Source organism: Tenrec ecaudatus, unplaced genomic scaffold, assembly GCF_050624435.1.
Source record: "Tenrec ecaudatus isolate mTenEca1 unplaced genomic scaffold, mTenEca1.hap1 Scaffold_306, whole genome shotgun sequence".
In the NCBI taxonomy this organism is placed as follows: domain Eukaryota; kingdom Metazoa; phylum Chordata; class Mammalia; order Afrosoricida; family Tenrecidae; genus Tenrec; species Tenrec ecaudatus.
The window spans coordinates 8,361-26,888 of NW_027459030.1; positions in this window are offsets into that span (position 1 = coordinate 8,361).

The following is an 18,528-nucleotide window of genomic DNA, read 5'->3' on the forward strand; positions in this document are numbered from 1 at the left end:
CCAGCCAGGAAATGTCTTGGAGGACACAGGGGCCATCTTCTCAGGTTCAAAAAAGAGAACGGACACATTGTCAAAGGAAAGATTGGAATTACTGTCAGCCTATGATTGCTTCCAAAGTACTCACACCAGAAGGTTTGCATGGAGATTGGGGGGCTTCCCAAGCCATCAAGGTAAAAAATGTCTCTCTGCCCTATGTCCCAGTTAGCCACATGGTTTTCATGGCACTGGCTCCCGGCTCGGCTGTTGAGCCAGTGAAACTCTTTTAGCAGGAGTTGAAGTGGCTATCAGCGGAAGGACAAAACCTCCACCGTGGGCTTCCCGTTTCAATACGAAGCCACCTATATCACCTCTTGGATATTAACATTGTCCTGGACTCTGAATCACCACCCAGGATCTAGAATGCGCCTGACATGTCCACATGGTTTGATTCAGGTTCAGGTTAACCCCTCTCGATCACTTAGTGACATGGGACACTAGACCCTGGAATACCTTTACTTTCCAGATGAGAAAACTCACTCAAAAAGACATAGGTACTGACCCACAGGAACACAACTGGTTAAAAACAAAGCCACATTCCCAACCAGTGTCTGGAGCCAGAGCTCAGAGCCCCATATGCCTGTGCCCAGCTGAGCAGTCACCCTCTCCTGGACCCTCGAAAGATCTGAGCAGATCTTCCCCCCCTCCCATTCCCCCCTCCCACGCCCAAATATGTTTTTTCATAGGACGGCACTGAATCTGCAGCTCTGGAAGCGGGACAGATCTGATAGAGAATACGGAGAAGACGAAGGGGGAGGAGGGGAGAGTGGAGCACATCCTGGCCCACCAGGCTTGAGGATGATGTTCCCACTCAGAGAAGACAGTCTACACAGAAGACCACATGGCCAGCCCAAGATGAGACACGACGTCCCTCAAAGACCCACAGCCCTAGAATAGACAACACTGGAGAGACAGTGCGGGAACGGATTCCGCCACACCGAGGCATAGCACTAAGGGCGTGCAGCAGAAGAGCAAGGAAGTGGAGCAACAAGGTCCCCAGGGAATGCCAAAGGAGGACTTTGGGGGCAGGACTTGGTGCCCGCACAGACTGGACTGGAAAACACTGCTAAGGGCCAACAAACAGTCCGTAAACTAACTACAAGCTTTCCTTTCTTGAGGAGTTGTGTTTTCTTTGATGGTCATTGGATTTTGGCTGTTTTCTTTCTTTTGGTGCTTGCTTTCGCTCTGTCTTTTGTTTGTGCATGTTATTACCTCTACTGTATGTCTAAAAAGAGATGCTGGATGCACAATCTTCAGGAGAGAAAAAGGGGACCAACACTTCGTGGGAGGGCCACAGGAAAGAGGGAGTTGGGGGGAAAGGGAGTGATGTCAAGAAACCCAGAGACAAGGGAACAACAAGTGGATGCAAATCCGTGGTGAGGGCGATGTAGGAATCCTGGTAGGGCGTGATCAAGGGTGAAGGAACCAAGAGGATTTACTGAAACCCAAATGAAAACTGAGCATGGCAGTGGGCACAAGAGGGAAATGAAAGGGAATAGCAGAGCGACCTAGGAAGCACGGGCCAGTTATAGAGGTCTAAAGAAAGGCACGCACAGATGTAAATATATTTATCTGTGAGCATGGGGAAATACACCTATGTCCATATCTTTATAGGTGTCCTATTAAGGTAGCAGATGGCCTTTGGGCCTCCACTCAAGGACTCTCTCATTGCAAGAATACCTTGTTCTATTACATTGGCATTCTATGATGCTCACCTTCCCGACACGTTCCCTGAAGTCTAAGCGGTTGCATAAGCAAATGTGGTCAAGAAAGCTGATGGTGCCCTGTTATCAAAAGATATGGCGTCTGAGGTCTTAAAGGCCTGAAGGGTAAGCAAGCGGCCATGTAGCTCAGAAACAACAGAGCCCACATGGAATAAGCATACCAGCCTGTGCGATCACGAGGTATCAAAGGGATCAGGCATCATCAGCACAAAAAAATCTCATTGCGAATGAGCAGGGAATGCTGGGTAGAGAGCCAAAGCCCATTTGCAGTACACTGGACATTCCCTTAAGTAAGGTCTTGGGGAAGAGACAAGCCTACACAGGGTACTAGACAGCAACGGTGAAACACAACTTTCCTCTAGCTCCTCAATGCTTCCTCTCCCCTCACTATCAAGATCCCAATTATAACTTTCAAATCTGACTAGACCAGAGAATGTACACTGGGACAGATAGGACCTAGAAACACAGGGAATTCAAGGTGGATGAGCCCTTTAGGACCAGTGTTATGAATGGGGATGCTGGGAGGGTGGAGGGAGGGTAGGCTGGCAGCAGGGAACCAATGACAAGGATCTACATAAAACCTCAAAAGAAAAGGGGGTGAAGGGGGACATCAGACAGTGCAAGATATGACAAAATAATAATTAGTAAATGATGAAGGATTTATGAGGAGGGGTAGTGAGAATGGGGGCGGGGGGAATGAGGAGCTGAGGCCAGGGGCTTGGGTGGAGAGAAGATATTTTGAGAATAATGAGGGCAATGAATGTACAAATGTGCCTTATATCAGTGATGTTTGCACGTATTGTGGTTATTGTTGTATGAGCCCCTATAAAAGGAGAGAAAAAAAAAGACCCTGGCAGAGGGCTGATGCTAGGATGATCTCAGGCTGGATTAGACCAGCAAAAGCAGGTGCTGCAGTCGCCTCACCCTGTATCTATTCTTATGTGAGGCATGAAGCTTAGGGTCCACAGCCCCGGCAGCTGGACAGTGAGAGAGGCGGGGCTCTGAGGTCATTCCACAGGGGGAATGGCCCTCCGGTTCCTGTAGGGCCCACCCTCCTGCTGTCTGGGGCACCTCTTTCACGGAGCCCACACCAGGGGAGCTCTTCAACTCATGGGGGATTAGCAGGAAGCCTCTGCTCATGCACACACACCACCACCTAGCTGGAGGACCTCGGTGAACAAAGCCTGAGGCAGACAACAAGCCCACTAACTGATCCTGTGAGAGATATAATCAGGATCCAGAAACCGGCAACTGGGAGCAAGGGGCAGCATACCTGGGTCCCAGCCCCTCCCACTGCCCTCTGCAAGGGGTGACATTCCAAAGCACAGTGTTTTCCAAAAGCACTGTCAGGACTTTGGAATGGGCAGCTCATTTGTGGACATGGATACTATGTGATCCAGACATACTACCTCCTCTGATCCTGTCAGCCGAGACTAAAAACCCTTCCAAGCAGAAAGCCATGCATCTGAACAGTATCCACCAGCCACTCACGTCCACTCCTGCTGCCTCCAAAGAGCTTTCCTGGGTTGGTCAGATCTCTCTGGGGACAGATATCCCTCGGGCCTTGGTTCTGCGTTAGAAAGAATTCACGCCAAAGCCTGGTTTGTGATCCAAGTGAGGTTTAGGAGAGTTAGGGAGATGTGGTGGGCAACCCTGGTCGATCCTAGTGGCTGAATTGAATATACTTGGCCTAGGTGGGTCGATGCAGGTGCAGCGCCCACCCAGGTGGACCTGCCCTTCCTGGCCGGAAACCTGGACCTCTGAGCACGCACAGTGTGCCACTCTTTCCTGGGCCGCTAACTGGGCCCTCTGGGCATGTGTAATGGACACCCCAGTCCCTATGCTAGCTACCTAACATTTCCACCCTGAAGAGATGTGGACCCAAATTTTTGGGGTACTGGGCGACGACATCTCTAGCTACTTCCTGCTGGCAAAAGGGACGAGGTGGAGCTTTGGGTCCACACCCTTCACTGCTGTGCTGGGAGGGGTTGTCCATTCAGCGCTAGGATGGATAAGGTTGAAGTGGTCCAGGAGATGGTGGTCCTGGAGCTGGCACACTTGGATTAGGGGCTTTGGTAACTTGAGAACTTCTGGAAAAAACAACAAACGCACAAAAGGGTGAACAGTTTAACTGAGACAAGTGAGGTGGGAGTGCCCTTGAAAGTAGGTGAGTATCACAGGAAATAAGTAAAATTCTTAGGATTATCAGGCGTGTGTGTTTGTTCATTCTAAGTACCGGCACGGGGGTAAAAGCATTCACAATTTCCCCTAGGGGGGTCCAGGGTTTGGGCACTACTGGGTGCAGTGGGATCACCGCTTCATTTATGATCCTAAGGCATTGGCCCCTCTGATAAGAACCATCCTTCTTTTTCACCCTATAACGCCTCACTTTTAAATTTTTGGGCAAAAAAATTTCGTTTTGATTCATTACTTTCATAGTTATCAATATATATACATTTATATTCATTTCATTAAATGTTAGGGAAAGGTCATGCTCGGCGTTATAGGGTTAAATTGTAATATTGGGATGCTACAGGCGGATTCAACAGGGATCAAAAGTAGAGTAACTGCCTGTGTCATTTTTAATTTTCTCGGGTTCCATTTGAGTAAAAGGCTTGTAAGTTACCCTGGGACCAAATGCCCCTGGTGCCTCTACTAGGGGTAGAATGTTCAGGGAGGGTTCAGGGCTGGGACAATAGTGACCTGAAGTCCAGGATCCCTTAGGGCAGGGGTCCTCAAATTGTTTACACAGGGGGCCAGTTCATTGTCTCTCCGACCGTTGGAGGGCCAGACTATGGTTTTCAAAAAACCTATGGACAAATTCCTATGCACACTGCACGAGTCGGCTGCTAAGCAGGACAGGCAGTGGCAGCAAAAACACCCCGAGTGTGGGATAAATGGCATGGCGCCACATGTGCCCCATGGACCACAGTTTGAGGACGCCTGCCTTAGGGGTTCCTGGGTGCACTGGGGATGAAGGTCTCCTACTGCTCCTCGAGAGGAGAAATGCTCTAAGTCCTGGCATCTCCGCCCACTTTCCCGGCAATCTACCGAACTGTTCCCGGTGAATCACGGTTGGAAGGGAAAGCGTACCATTCTCTGCCCACCATTCTCCTTTCTCAAAACGATACTGTGGCCAAATAGAGTTGCAAAGTGAATCTATCAGCTTTTGTTTGCCCAGGGTCTCTGTATCAACTCTATCCCAATTGGACACGATTCATGCAAGGGGGCAATTCTTGAGCATCAAGCTGCTAAGTCCCATCTAGAAAGCACAAAACAAGGAGGCGATTGACAGCTTGCTGCCTCCAGGTCAATAACCCCCACTTTGAGAGCGCACCCCTGGGTTGCCCTGAATCTCATGCCTCAGCCCGAGGGAAGGGGTCAAGGACTAGTCGCCGAGGGCGACCTTTAGGTCCAACCATTTTTCTGGACAACAGGCTAGGAGGACCATTGCTTGGGATGGCTCCAAGGCCCTCCAAGACGCCTGCTGGCGGGGCTGATGCTCAAATCTCTGAAGGGAAGGGACACGTGGCAGCTCAGGGAACCTTAAGGGAAATTGGAATTTCTGGCTGGAACATCATGGCAGAGGAGCTGTGTATTAAGTAAGAGCTGTCCCCAAAAGTGCCTGAAGCAGCATCACTGAAAGCCTAAAGGTAACAGTGACTCCGCCTAGGCTTCCGAACGCCATTGGCCTAAGCCTGGGCCACGGAAAACCAGCCTGTAAGAAGGAACAAACCAAATCTGGAAGAACACTAGCCCTATAACGCCTCAAGTTTTAAATTTAGGAAAATTTTTTTTTTTGGTTTCTATTCTTTACTTTCATAGTTATCAATATATATGGCATTCAAAATATATTTTAAAAGCATAAAATTTTCAGTGTTTTTGAAATGTGACCAAATTGTCACATCTATAATTTGGGTACCAGATACGTTTTCATTAAGAATTATGACAATTTTGTGCTTGGCGTTATAGGGCTAGAGCAGCTTGTTTGAAAAACCAGGAGAAAGGCAAAGGGAATGGAGGGGATAAGGGAAACTTTTGGCTCCCGGGACCAGGCAGGGCTAACTCCCAGGCCTCTTCACCCAGCTCCCTAGGCAGCGCCCTTCCACATGTTTGGACTGGTGGGTGCCATCTTGGCCATGGTCACAGACCCTGTTACCTCTCGGCTACAATGGCGACTGTGTAGGATCTCTGGGAAAAGCTGAAACAGCTTTGACAAGAGTGAAGCCATTTGGGGCTGACAGAAGCCACCATGAAAAGAAAATAAAGTAGCTAGGAAGTGTAAATGAACTAGCTGATATTGGGGAGGTAGGCTGTGCAGACGTCGCCCAAGGGAATGTCATGAAGGAAATGGGTGTTCAGAAGGCTTGCGAGAACGACCAGAGCAGTTTTGGTTCAACTAAGAATGGCTAACCCTAATACCCCGCTTCTCACTCGCCTAGTCCTGAGGAAGTATCCATGTACCTACTATACAAAACAGTGACATTGGAAAAATCAGTGCCTTGAAAAGCCCAGGAGAGGCAGACGAGCCACCACTAGAGGGAACGGGCCTAGTCCTCGCCTAGAAAAATCGAAGCTACAGACAATAATGCTCGAAGCTGAATAAAGGTGTCCAGGCTCTGTTTCACTTGACCCCAAAGAGCCCATGCTCACTCTCCATGTAGGGAGCCAGCCAGTAAATTTCTAGGTGGACAAAGGGGTCACCTTCTTGGTTTCAGAAAAGACTACAGGTGCCTTGTCAAAAGGAAAGGCTTTCATTACAGGGGCCCCAGGGCAGACCCAAGCACACCCATGGACAACGGCCAGAATAACAGATTTAGCACAAGAGACAGTTAGTTACACACACTCTCCTTCCTGGTAATGCCTCAATGCCCCTTTCCCCTAATTGATCGTGACTTATTATGAAAAATGGCAGCCATAATTACTTTCTCATCTGCTACAACCACCTTAACCCTTGAACTTGAAAAGCCAAAAGTTTTGCTCACCGCTCCAATGTCAGAGTGATATGTGTTTTATCAAGGAGCAGAAGAGACCTGCTCAAAGGAACTTCTTGATAAATCGCTAAAAGATATTCCTTTTGTTTGGGCAGAGAACAACCTGCCAGACCTTTCTGAACTTCAGGTGCCTGGGGTCGTACAACTTCTGAGCTTAGCTACACCGGTGTGTCAAGCTAACCCTACTCCCTGGATAGCAAAAGTGGGTATTTCTGTTCCCATTTGCAGACTAAAGAGGACAGGCATTTGGGTCCTCTGCAAGTCCACATGGAATGTTCCCCTGCTGCCCATGCAGAAGCCGGGGACTGAGGACTTCCAACCGGTGCAGGATCTCAGAGAGGCAAATGAGAGGATAGAAACGGGCCACCCCACGTGCCAAACCCCGAGACCCTCCTGAGTACTATCCCGTCAAACTGAATTTGTTATACTGTTTTGGACTTAAAGGATGCTTTGTTCTCCATACCCGTGTCCCCTGCACATCAACCCAGTGAAGACTTACAGGGACACAAGGAGGAACACCCCCAAACCACCTTGCTCCAGTATGCAGATGACCTCCTCCTGGCCTCCGAAACCCTGGAAGAATGCCAACGGGCTACCAAGGACCTGATAATAGTCCTTGGCCCATTGGGGTACAGGGTATCTGCAAGAAAGGCTCAACTGTGTGTCCATAAAGCTGTATACCTAGGCTACCAACTGGAGGAGGGAAAACGGACCTTGTCCCCCAGCCGCACTGAGGCGATCCTCAAAATCCCAGTCCCTGAGACTAAGAGGCAGTTGCAAGAGTTTCTAGGAGCTGTGGGGTACTGTCCATTGTGGAATTTGGGATTTGCAAAAACAACGAAACCCCTATATGCAAGTACTGGGGAAAGGAAAAAGAACTTAAATGGACTGAAGTAGAACAACAAGCGTTTGAATCCTTTAAAAAGTCGCTCATATGGGCAACCTCTCTTGCCCTACTAGACAGAGTAAAGCCCTTCCAATTGTCTATGTGAGGCCAGAGGCACAGCAAAAGAAGTGCTAACTGAGAACTTGCGGCCATGGAAGAGACCTGTGGCCTATCTTTCAAAGAAACTGGACTCTGTAGCTGCAGGATGGCTGAGCTGCATGCGAGCTGAGGCTGCCACGGCCATCCTAGTCATAGAAGCTAGGAAGCTTACACTGGGACAGGATATTGCTGTGGCAGGGGGACCTATGGTTGAACCACTCCTAACCAGTCCCCCGGACCGGTGGATCTCGAATGCCAGGACTATGCCACAAATCCCCAAGGTAGTGGCTGTGACCATGCCATCCCCAGTGTTACAGCCACAACCTACATACTCAGAAAATGATCTAAAGATAAGCCAAGAGCTGGCCTGCCAAAAAGACTGGGAGCATCCAGGGTGGCTGCTCCATCCTGATGGAAGAAGATTCATGCCAGAAGCTCTGGGAGAGATCTGATTCAAGGACTACATGAAGGTATGCATTTGGGATACTCTCTAAACTGTCTCAGTTGCTTCTCAGGCACTTTTACATACCCAGGCTTGGACACTGGGTGGCAGATGTCACCCACCGTTGATTGCACTGTGCTCGGGTAAACAACCCCAAAAAGAAAAGGAGCAACCCCAACCACGAGCTCGAGGTAGTAGTCCTGGAGAATTCTGGGAGGTGGACTTTATGTATATCAAACTTAGAAAGTATGGCTACCGATATTTGCTGGTGTTCGTAGACACCTGTTCTGGATGGGTGGAAGCCTTCCCAACAAAGAAGGAAACTGCTGCCACTGTGTGTAAATTATTAGTAACTAAAATTGTCCCTAGATTTGGCCTTCCCACCACCTTGGGGTCCAACAATGGCCCAACATTTATTGCTCAAATTACTAAAGTCTTAGCAATGCTTCTAAATATTAACTGGAAGCTCTTCAGGGCAAGTAGAAAAAAATAAACAGAACCCTAAAGGAATTGTTCGTTAAGTTGCATTTAGGACCTTGTGAGACCTGGGTTGATCCTTACTTTACCTTTTGCCCTACTTCAAGTCTGAAGCACTCCCTATGTGAAAAGCATGTCCCCATTTGAATTTATGTTTGGCAGACCTTCCCCGAATCCTCCCAAGATTGAAGGAAGTAGAAATAATGGAAGTCACTAATCGTTCCCTCATCGAGTGCCTGCAGGCTGTGCAACAGGTGAGAGACAAATCATCTGCTCTGACACCTTCATTTTGGGCCTAACCAAGGGAAAGGGAACAGGCAGCCAACAACGTGCAACCAGGAAACTGGACATGGGTAAAGAAACACCAACCTGACACCTTAGAACCTAGGTGGACTGGCCCATACCAAGTGATACTTACAACACCAACTGCTGTTAAAATAGTGGGGAGGGGGCCGTGGATTCATCAGTCATAAGTAAAAAAAAAAAAAAAGCCCACCCTGAGCATATCCTGAAAAGATGGACACCCAGAAAGACGGAAAATCCCTCAAAATTAAGGCTTTACAGAACTTAATTGTTTTTCTCCGAGTATTGCTGACAGCACCCAGTGTTTCCCCCAAGCAGAAACACATCTGTGGACTGCTATTCTAACCTCCAGCAGTGAATATGTAACCTCTTATACTGGGTATGACCCCCTGTTTTCATTTTGATTTGTTTGATTTGCTAGGAAAGAATTGGCATTCTGGATCCTTTAAAGGTAAAGGGCACAATGGGACCTATACTGGAATCCCGTCCTATGGGTGCGGAATACCCTCTATAGAAAGAAGGCTCCAAACAAACCATGTCTATATATGCCCGGCTCATGGACTCCCTAACTGCCAAGGGGAGGGACATTATCATTGTGCAGCTTGGGGTTGTGAAACTATCATTTTCAGGGTGGAAACTTGTTAAAGATGACCCTATTATTTTTACAAGAATGAGACTCACGTTGGAAGGGTTTGATCCCACTACGTGTATGGTTTCCAAATGTAACCCAATAAGAATTGGATTCAAGCGTTATTGGGTTCCCTGGGAAAACATGGGGAATTCAACATTATGTAAATGATAGAGATCCCGGGAAAACCTTTTCTATCCAGCAAAGTAAAATATGGCAACCTGCCATCCGTACAAAGGCCCAAACCTCGGGATAAATCCTGAAGAGCCACAGCTGGTGTCATTAAGATTCCTTTGCCGCACCCTCCAGACTCTCCAGTAACTTTCCCGTTCACTGCCAGCCCAACTCACAGGGCCCTTCTCATTCAGGAGCCACCTCAAGGTTCTGTGTTTGATTCTCGGGATGCTGTATTCCAATTTATGAACTCAGATCCTCACCTCACAGCTGATTGTTGGCTTTGTCTGAACCCTGCTTCCCCTTACTATGTAGGCACAGGTACAAATAGCACTATTGGTACAGAGTGTAATCCAATTAGAAATGTTAGTAAAAAGGATTACACAAAGCGGCAGTCTATAGGTGATGTTAGTATGGACTCAAGTCTAAGCTCCCTTTAAAAGATTTGCAAGGGCAAGGACTGTGTTTTTATTCATCTAAGTATCCCTTTAATATATCAAGATATCGAGATTTTTGCCTTCAAGCTGTTCCCATTGAACCAAATGTTGATCCTAATTTGTTATCTGCTCCAATGAGTACTTGCTTTACTTGTTCCACAGGACGAACACCCTGTCTCTTTTCCCCAGTATTAGTAGCAGACCCGGGTATTTGTGTACTAGTGCATGTTAGTCCTCAAGTGTACCTGTGTTCTGGTGAAGGAGGTGTAGGGATAACTTTGGAATTTCCGGATGAGTTCAAAGAGCCCCAGTATTGGTCCCACTGGTAACAGGGCTTGGGATTATGGGATTAGCTGCAGTCGGGTCAGTTGCTTTAATACAAGGAAACTTAAACTATCAGATTCTTAGTCAGCAAATTGCTTTAGATCTACAGGGATTAAAAAAAACCTGTCTCCCATTTAGAAAGATCCCTAGACTCCCTTGTGGCAGTTGTGTTGCAAACCCGCCGAGGGCTTGACTTGCTCTTTTGGAAACAAGGAATGCTGTGCACAGCATTGGGAGAAACTAATTCTATGCAAAGCATTCGGGAATCAATAAAGATAGATGAGCCCTGGTTAGGAAAGGATTAGAACAAAGAGTCAAGAAAAGAAATGGAGGAACCAATTGGTTTGAAAAGCTACTTAATTGGTCAGCCTGGCTAACTACCCTATGAACGGCCCTAGCCGGCCCCTAATCCTCCTCCTGCTAAGCCTCACAATTTGCCCAGTAATAACCAATAAGCTAGTGGCATTCCTTACACAGAAAGTACAAGCCACAAAACTCTTAGTGCTGAGCCCACCATACACTGGGCTGGCTACCGAAGATTCAATGATTTGAACTTGGCTAAGAACAGGAGAGAATATAGCAGCTCTGGGCAAAGGTTAAATAGCCTTGACAAGAGAAGTCATTTTGAGCTTTCAGAAGCCATTATGAATGGTAAATAAACTAGCTATGAACTGCCAATGAACTAGCTGATACTGGGGAGTTAGGCTGTGCAGACGTAGCCCAAGGGAACGTACAGAAGGAAATGGATGTTCAGAAGGCTTGCGAGAAGGACCAGAGCAGTTTTGGTTCAACTAAGAATGGCTAACCACAATACCCCGCTCCTGAGCTCTGCCTGCTTGCACACCTGCACATTGCAAAAGTATAAAAACCTTTGGAAAATTAGACTGGGGGGCCGCTCAGTCTCCCCTCAAGAGAGCTGATGGTCTGGTCCCTGCGCAGGAAATGAAACTTGTTCTGCTGAACTTTCCGGCAGTCTGGGCGGTTTGCTGTCTGGGAATGGAGTGTAGCTACAACAGACACAGGTGGTGCCATTCTGCCTGAGAGTGGAGTCACGTGGCTGGGAAAATGGAGGCCGCAGGTTGCGGCCTAGCCGAAAGCCAGCCTGGAGCCGGCCACCCAGCCAGAGTCCTGCCCAAACCAAAAGGGGTGGACGCAGGCGCCCCCAGGCCTGCTGCTTGCCGGAGCCGCGGCACAACACTGTGTCCCAGTCTTGGCACAACAGACTCCATTTTGAGTCCTGCACCTCCATCTTAGCTCTCAAGGCTGAACCCTAACCGACCTCCCCTCCCCTGCTCAACCCCAAATTCCTGGAACCAGCTCGTCCCAAAGCCAGAATGTTTTCTGAAGATAATGGTCACTCCATCCTTCCTTGACATATAGATAAGATTAACGACCTTCTCCCTTCTGAAGCACCTGTGTGTGCAGAACCTCACCAGCTATGATCCTCCCCAGCTGTGCCTGCCAACAGTGGGCATAAAAACGCCGCCAGGATTCTTTCCCCCGGCGCAGCTTCAATAGCTCAATATCCTGAGTTGCTGAACCCGCCCGCAAACTTCTCAATAAAGCCTGCTTCTAAAACTTCGTTAATTGGGTCTTTCATTCTGTTTTCACATCCAAATAGACCTTGTGTTTTGGTGCCAAAAACCCGGGATAGGTGTGCGGCTCCCCACTTCTTTTGGGGTCCCCTAAGAGCCACCCAAATCTCCAGGACCTTTAGGCATGGCGCTTGCCTACGTTCAAAATCAGTCTATGGCTGCCCTGATGAGTCTCTCCCTCTCACTCAGACCTTGTGAAAGAAAATACTTGTTTTTCTCTCCCAAGTTGCCTGGCCCCAGTCCCAGCTTAACAACCACGCACATTGGCTTCCAACGGGCATTTTTGATTTCAACGTTCTACAGGACCTGGACAATTTCTGCAGGAGGACTGGTAAGGATTCTGAAGTCCCCTATGTGCAGGCTTTTTGGGACTTGCGTTCCCGCCCTGACCTCTGTAGCCATTGTTCCGCCCGCCAAATACGGTTAGCTCTATCTCCTCAGCAGAAAGAACCTGCCATTCAAACCCCAGAAGATCCAGCCAAGCTCCTCAGTGCGCCTCTTCCGCTGCTCTATCAGTCTATCCCGCCCGCTGCGCCATCCCATCGCTCTCTCCTGTCCTCACCGCTTGCCTTTCATACCCGCTTCCACAATCCTCCAGCTGCCCTTTGTCCATTAAGAGAGGTTGCAGGTGTATAGGGACTCATTCAAGTCCACGTCCCTTTTTCCTTAAAGGACCTGTCGCAGATAGAGACCCGCCTGGGCTCTTTCTCAGCAGAGCCCTCTAAGTTTATTAAAGAATTTACCTACATTTCCCAAACGTATGATTTAACCTGGCATGGCATCCAAATGATCCTTGCTTCTACCCTTACTGCCGAGGAACGTACACAGAAAAAAACCACGCTATCGACCCTAATGTCCCCTTGGGGGCGCATGCCATCCCAATAGAGGACCCCAGTTGGAGTTACCAGCCCGGCCGGGCGTCTGATCTTCCTTATAGAAACCTCATGCTCAGGTACCTCATTAGAGGTCTGGAAACAGTCTCCAACAAGGTTGTCAACTATGAAAAACTGAGAGAAGTTACTGCTCTTTTTCTTAACCGCCTCCAGGAGGCACTCACAAAGTACACTCGTTTAGACCCAGGGTCTAAAAAGTGGGGCCTCTATTTTGGCCTCTCACTTCACCTTCCAGTCAGCCCCTGACATCAGAAAGAAAAGCTAAAGAAGGCTGAGGAGGGCCCTGAAACCCCTATGCAGGATCTGGTAAAAATGGCATTTAAAGTTTTCAACGCTTGGGAGGAGCCAGCTGAGGCCACTTGCCAGGTGAGGGTCCAACAGATGGTTAGCCTCCATTCCCAAGCCCTGGTAGCAGCCCTAAGGCCGGCAGGCAATCCCATCCATCGCCACGCTCCCCAGGGGAGCCGGCACCTACCGCCAGGAGCCTGCTTCAAATGTGGCCGGGTCGGCCACTGGGCAAAAGTTTGCCCCAATCCCAAGCCTCCTACCAAGCCTTGCCCGCAGTGCAAACAGCCAGGCCACTGGAAGTCGAACTGCCCGACCCTGGCTCTGCCACCGGCTCTGCAAAGCCGAGGTGCCGAGATCCTGGAAACTCCAGACACATAGCTGCAAGGTATGGAGCTGCTGGGGTTCATGGACTGAAGAGGCCCTGGCTCCTCGACTCCGGTAACCCTCGCCGAGCCCAGGGTTGTGCTCCAGGTAGCGGACTACCTTCTCCATTTCGCCCTCTCACTCAGGCCCTACTTCCCCTTCCCTCCCACTCTGCAGATCCTGTTACTGACTTAGCCCAACAACTTTCCCGCTCCTAGCTCAGTATGCTTTTTACCTCCCACTTACACTCCAACTTACACTGAACAGGAAAACACCCAGTATTGCTCTCTTCCTCAACAAAAATGGTGGGTACACAAATAGAACTTACTCATTCTCCCAAAGTTACAACAGGAAACAATCATCACCAATATTCACAATTCTCCACACATCGGGCCAAAAGCTCTCTACACGTTTCTAACCCCATATTTCACCCCACTGGACTATGGAGTACTATCAACACAGTACATGCAAAATGCAACATCGGTGCCCTCTCCAATAGCCAGAAAGCTCAACACCCTCATAAACAGCTCCACCAGATGTAAGGGCACCTACTGGGACAGGACTGGCAGATAAACGTTACCCACATGCCAAAGCATAAGCGGTTTAAGTATCTCCTCACTATGGTGAACACATTTTCAGGATGGATCAAAGTCTTTCCCACCTCCTCTGAGAGTGCAAGCATAGTCGCCACTCACCTTCTTCAAGACTTCATTACTCGTTTTGGCCAGCCTGCTTCAATTCAGTCGGACAATGGTCCAGACTTCATATCTATGGTGCAGCAGGCAGTTTGCGCCTCACTGGGCATCTGCTGGAAACTCCACGCAGCCTACACCCCCAGTCTTCTGGTAAGGTTGAACGAGCTAACAGTCTCATAAAACAACAGCTCACCAAACTCTCCCTAGAACTGCAACTTTCTTGGCCTCAACTATTACCCTTTGCTCTTATACTCGCCTTGGCGCAGCCCCTCAGGAGCCGTCCGGCCTCAGTCCTTTCAAAATACTCTACAGACAACCTTTCCTTTTCTCGCCTCTTCCTGCAACCGATTGTCCTCTGCTAGCTTTTTACCTTCCATACTTGTGCTTGCTCCACAACCTTCTTAGACAACACGCCAACTCTGCCATCCCTGAACCCTCTCTGACCTCTGCTGATCACCAAAAACCAGTGCATCCTGGAGATGCTGTGTTAATTAAATCCCTTGCACCCAAACCCTTAGCACCCCGGTGGAAAGGCCCTTACACTGTCCCTTACCACTCCCTCAGCAATCAAGGTTCTTAGACTAGATTCCTGGGTACATTTGTCCCGAGTCCAGATGGCAGTAAACTCTGACCATGGCTCCCAGTGGTCTGCTCAGTCTACTGGTCCTATGTCTCTCTGCCTCACTCACCTCACCAAGCCAGCCAGCTAAACGTAGTATAATTTCCCCTTTTGCCTGGCGATTTTACTTGACTGAAAACTATACCAATTACGCCTGCACTAAGTGTTATGATTATTTGCTGGCCACCGCTAACTGCCCACCCACAGGGGGCAGAGCACCCATATACTTAAATTTCACTGATTTTAAAACGCTTCCTGTATGACCAGAAGGCAACTACCCAATGTGCAAAAAAAGTGAATGCAGAAAAATGTAGGGTGTCCTTGGTCTTCCTGCCAGATACATTACCTTTCCCTTCGTCCCCAGGGATGATTCTACTACCATCAATCTAAATACACTCTCACAATCCCAGACCCCTGGGATAGCCGGTGGACGTCTCCGGTTCCAGGAGCCTAGTGCACCACTCGCCAAGAGAAATTTCTGGACGCCAAACTGTATGTATGGAGGTCGCTACTCCAGGTCCAATCCACCATCCACCGTAATATTCAGATCCAAGACCTTCAACTCACTAACTAAATTTCTAAACCTTCTGAGTCTCCCTTCTCCTGGCTCACCCTGCTACAGCAGGGACTGGCCATCGCCACTTTGCTGGACTAGGCAACCTCTCCACCTGCTTCATGTGTGCGGCCCTAGAACGCCCTCCTCTGGTAGCAGTACCAGGTCCTGCCCTGTCATTTTCATCCAACGTAAAGACCACAAAAGCCATAACCATCCCCAACGTCACTCTGTACATCCAACCGGAAAACACTCAAGTGCCCTTTTGCTACTCCAATCCATCGACACAGACATGTAATGTCACTCAAATCCCCTCCAAACCACTAACAGGGCCAGAAAAAATTTTCTTTTGGTGCAACCATACACTCACTATGCATATAAACATCAATTCTACCTCTACCCATCACTCTGGTTCCGCAGCTCCCTATATACACTCCGGCTGAGTTCCAGGACAAATACATCCAAGTATACAGTCGTCAAACTAAAAGAGCAGTTTTTCTCCCGATAGCAGTGAGAATCTCCTTCGCCTCAGCAGCAATTGCAGTAGGACTCAGCGGCGGAGCCCTTGGACACTATCATCACAGCAGACAAGTTTACCGCATGCTTCCAGCTGGCAGTCGATGCCTCTGCCAAGTCTCTAGCCTCCCTGCAAAGACAAATAACCTCTGTTGCCCAAGTTGCCTTGCAGAACCACCGCGCTTTACCTGCCTCTTCCTCCAGGAGGAAGGCTGTTATTATATCAATAAACTGGGGATTGTGGAAACTAGAGTCCAGATCCTCAACAAGCTAAACCGAGAGCTGCAAAACAACAGATTCAGAACAGATGGATCTTCCTCCTGGTGGAACTCTTCTCTGTACTCCTTCCTAGCCCCCATACTAGGACCCATAATTTTAGTTATAATTTTGCTCTTAATTGCTCCTTGTCTCATCCAGCTCCGGCAAAGTCGACTCCGCGAAATTACCCGTATAGCAGTTCACCAGCAATACCAACCTCTCCACCCTGTGCTAGGCCGCAACTGTCAGTACTCTGCCTGAAAAGCCCCTCCCCTTGCTTTTTACCCACTACCCACAGGAAGCAGTTACAGAAATGGTTACATCCCTTTTCCCTATAGGGCACAGTCTAAAATGTCCGGTCTTGGCACAACAGACTCCATTTTGAGTCCTGCACCTCCATCTTAGCTCTCAAGGCTGACCCCTAACCGACCTCCCCTCCCCTGCTCAACCCCAAATTCCTGGAACCAGCTCGTCCCAAAGCCAGAATGTTTTCTGAAGATATGGTCACTCCACGCGTCCCTGACATATAGGTAAGATTAACAACCTTCTCCCTTCTGAAGCACCTGTGTGCGCAGATCCTCGCCAGCTTTGATCCTCCCCAGCTGTGCCTGCCAGCAGTGGGCATAAAAACGCTGCCAGGATTTTTTCCCCCTGCGCGGCTTCAATAGCTCAATACCCTGAGTTGCTGAACCCGCCCGCAAGCTTCTCAATAAGGCCTGCTTCTAAAACTTCGTTAATTGCATCTTTGATTCCGTTTTCACGTCCAAATAAACCTTATACACTGAGCCTCAAGAAGGCTTTGGGAGTCAAAATCCTCCCAGCCTCCAGGCAGCAGCCTCCCAGCCCCCTCACAAATGCAGCCCGGGAAGGCAGGCGAGTTCCTGGGAAAGCAGGCACGTCAAGTCCCGCACACCAGCAAGAAACGGCACAAAGACGGACACCAGCAAGAAACGGCGCAAAGACGGACACCAGCAAGAAACGGCGCAAAGACGGACACCAGCAAGAAACGGCGCAAAGACGGACACCGTGAATTCAACCCAACAAATCTCCCGAGGGTGGTGAGGTAAAAGGAGCCCAGAGGGGCCCCCAATCCGTGAGACCAACATGGGAGAGCCCACTCCTGGGGCCGGCTTACCTCATAGCTCCGAATCACACAGCTCCACTTCTTTTCGACCTCTCTGGGGACAGGTGTGCCTCGGTCCTTAGCTCCACGCGAAAAACAGCTCACGCCGAGGCCTGGTTTGGGATCCCCGTGAGTTTTATGAGCGGTTAGGGAGGCGTGGTCGATGACGTGGGTCGACCCCATTGGCTGAATTGTTGAATTGAATTCACCTGGCCTAGGTGAGCCAATGCAGGTACAGCGCCCACCCAGGCATAGCTCCCCCTCCTGGCTGGAAACCTGAACTTCTGAGCATGCAGTGAGCCACTGCTTCATGAGCCGGTAGCTTGGACCTCTGAGCATGTGTAATAGGCCTGCCAGTCCCTATGCTAGCTCCCTAACAGGTTTTCCAGCCAAAGGTCTGCCTTCTGGAGCTGTTCTACAGAAAGCACTTAGTTCCTGACCCCTACGCATTCGGGGTAATGGATGCCCTCGCTTCCGTGCTTGCTTCTATGTCATTCTGGAATGGTCCTTGTTTCACAGGTCGGCGAGGTCAGGAATTCTGGGCTGGCTGGCTACCAAGCACAAAATAAATAGCCAACAGATTGAAATCTCAACCCCTATATTGGTTTATTATCGACCACACAAACTTGTCTTCTGGAACTTCCCTCCTAAATTTCTGAACCCTTGAACTCCTTGACACATGTACTTGGAAAGCAAGGATTCCAAACTCTGATCACCATATCTGACTGCTCCCCCAGTCCCTCTGCACTGTCAACCAGCAAAGTCGGGCCTCTCCATTTCTCAGAAGCTGCAGATTGTTACGTGACATCACCCTGTGTTTAAATGTTAGTGATTATGCCGTTTAAAAAACAAATGTGTGAGCCAACTGGGGGCAAACAAGACTCGTTTGAAACACCAGCTCTGTCTCCTCTAAGGGCCCGTGTACAACTGCGACAACACAACAGTGGGTCCTGCTGGGTCTCCATTAGCATCAGGGAGGAAGGTTATTTATTACAGGGAATCCTACCTTTGTCCCTTGGTGTTAATTGCAGACTCACTGGGTGACGGATTCACTTTGTCAAACTCCGTTTGGTATTGCTCCATCCCTCCATTATTCTCCCT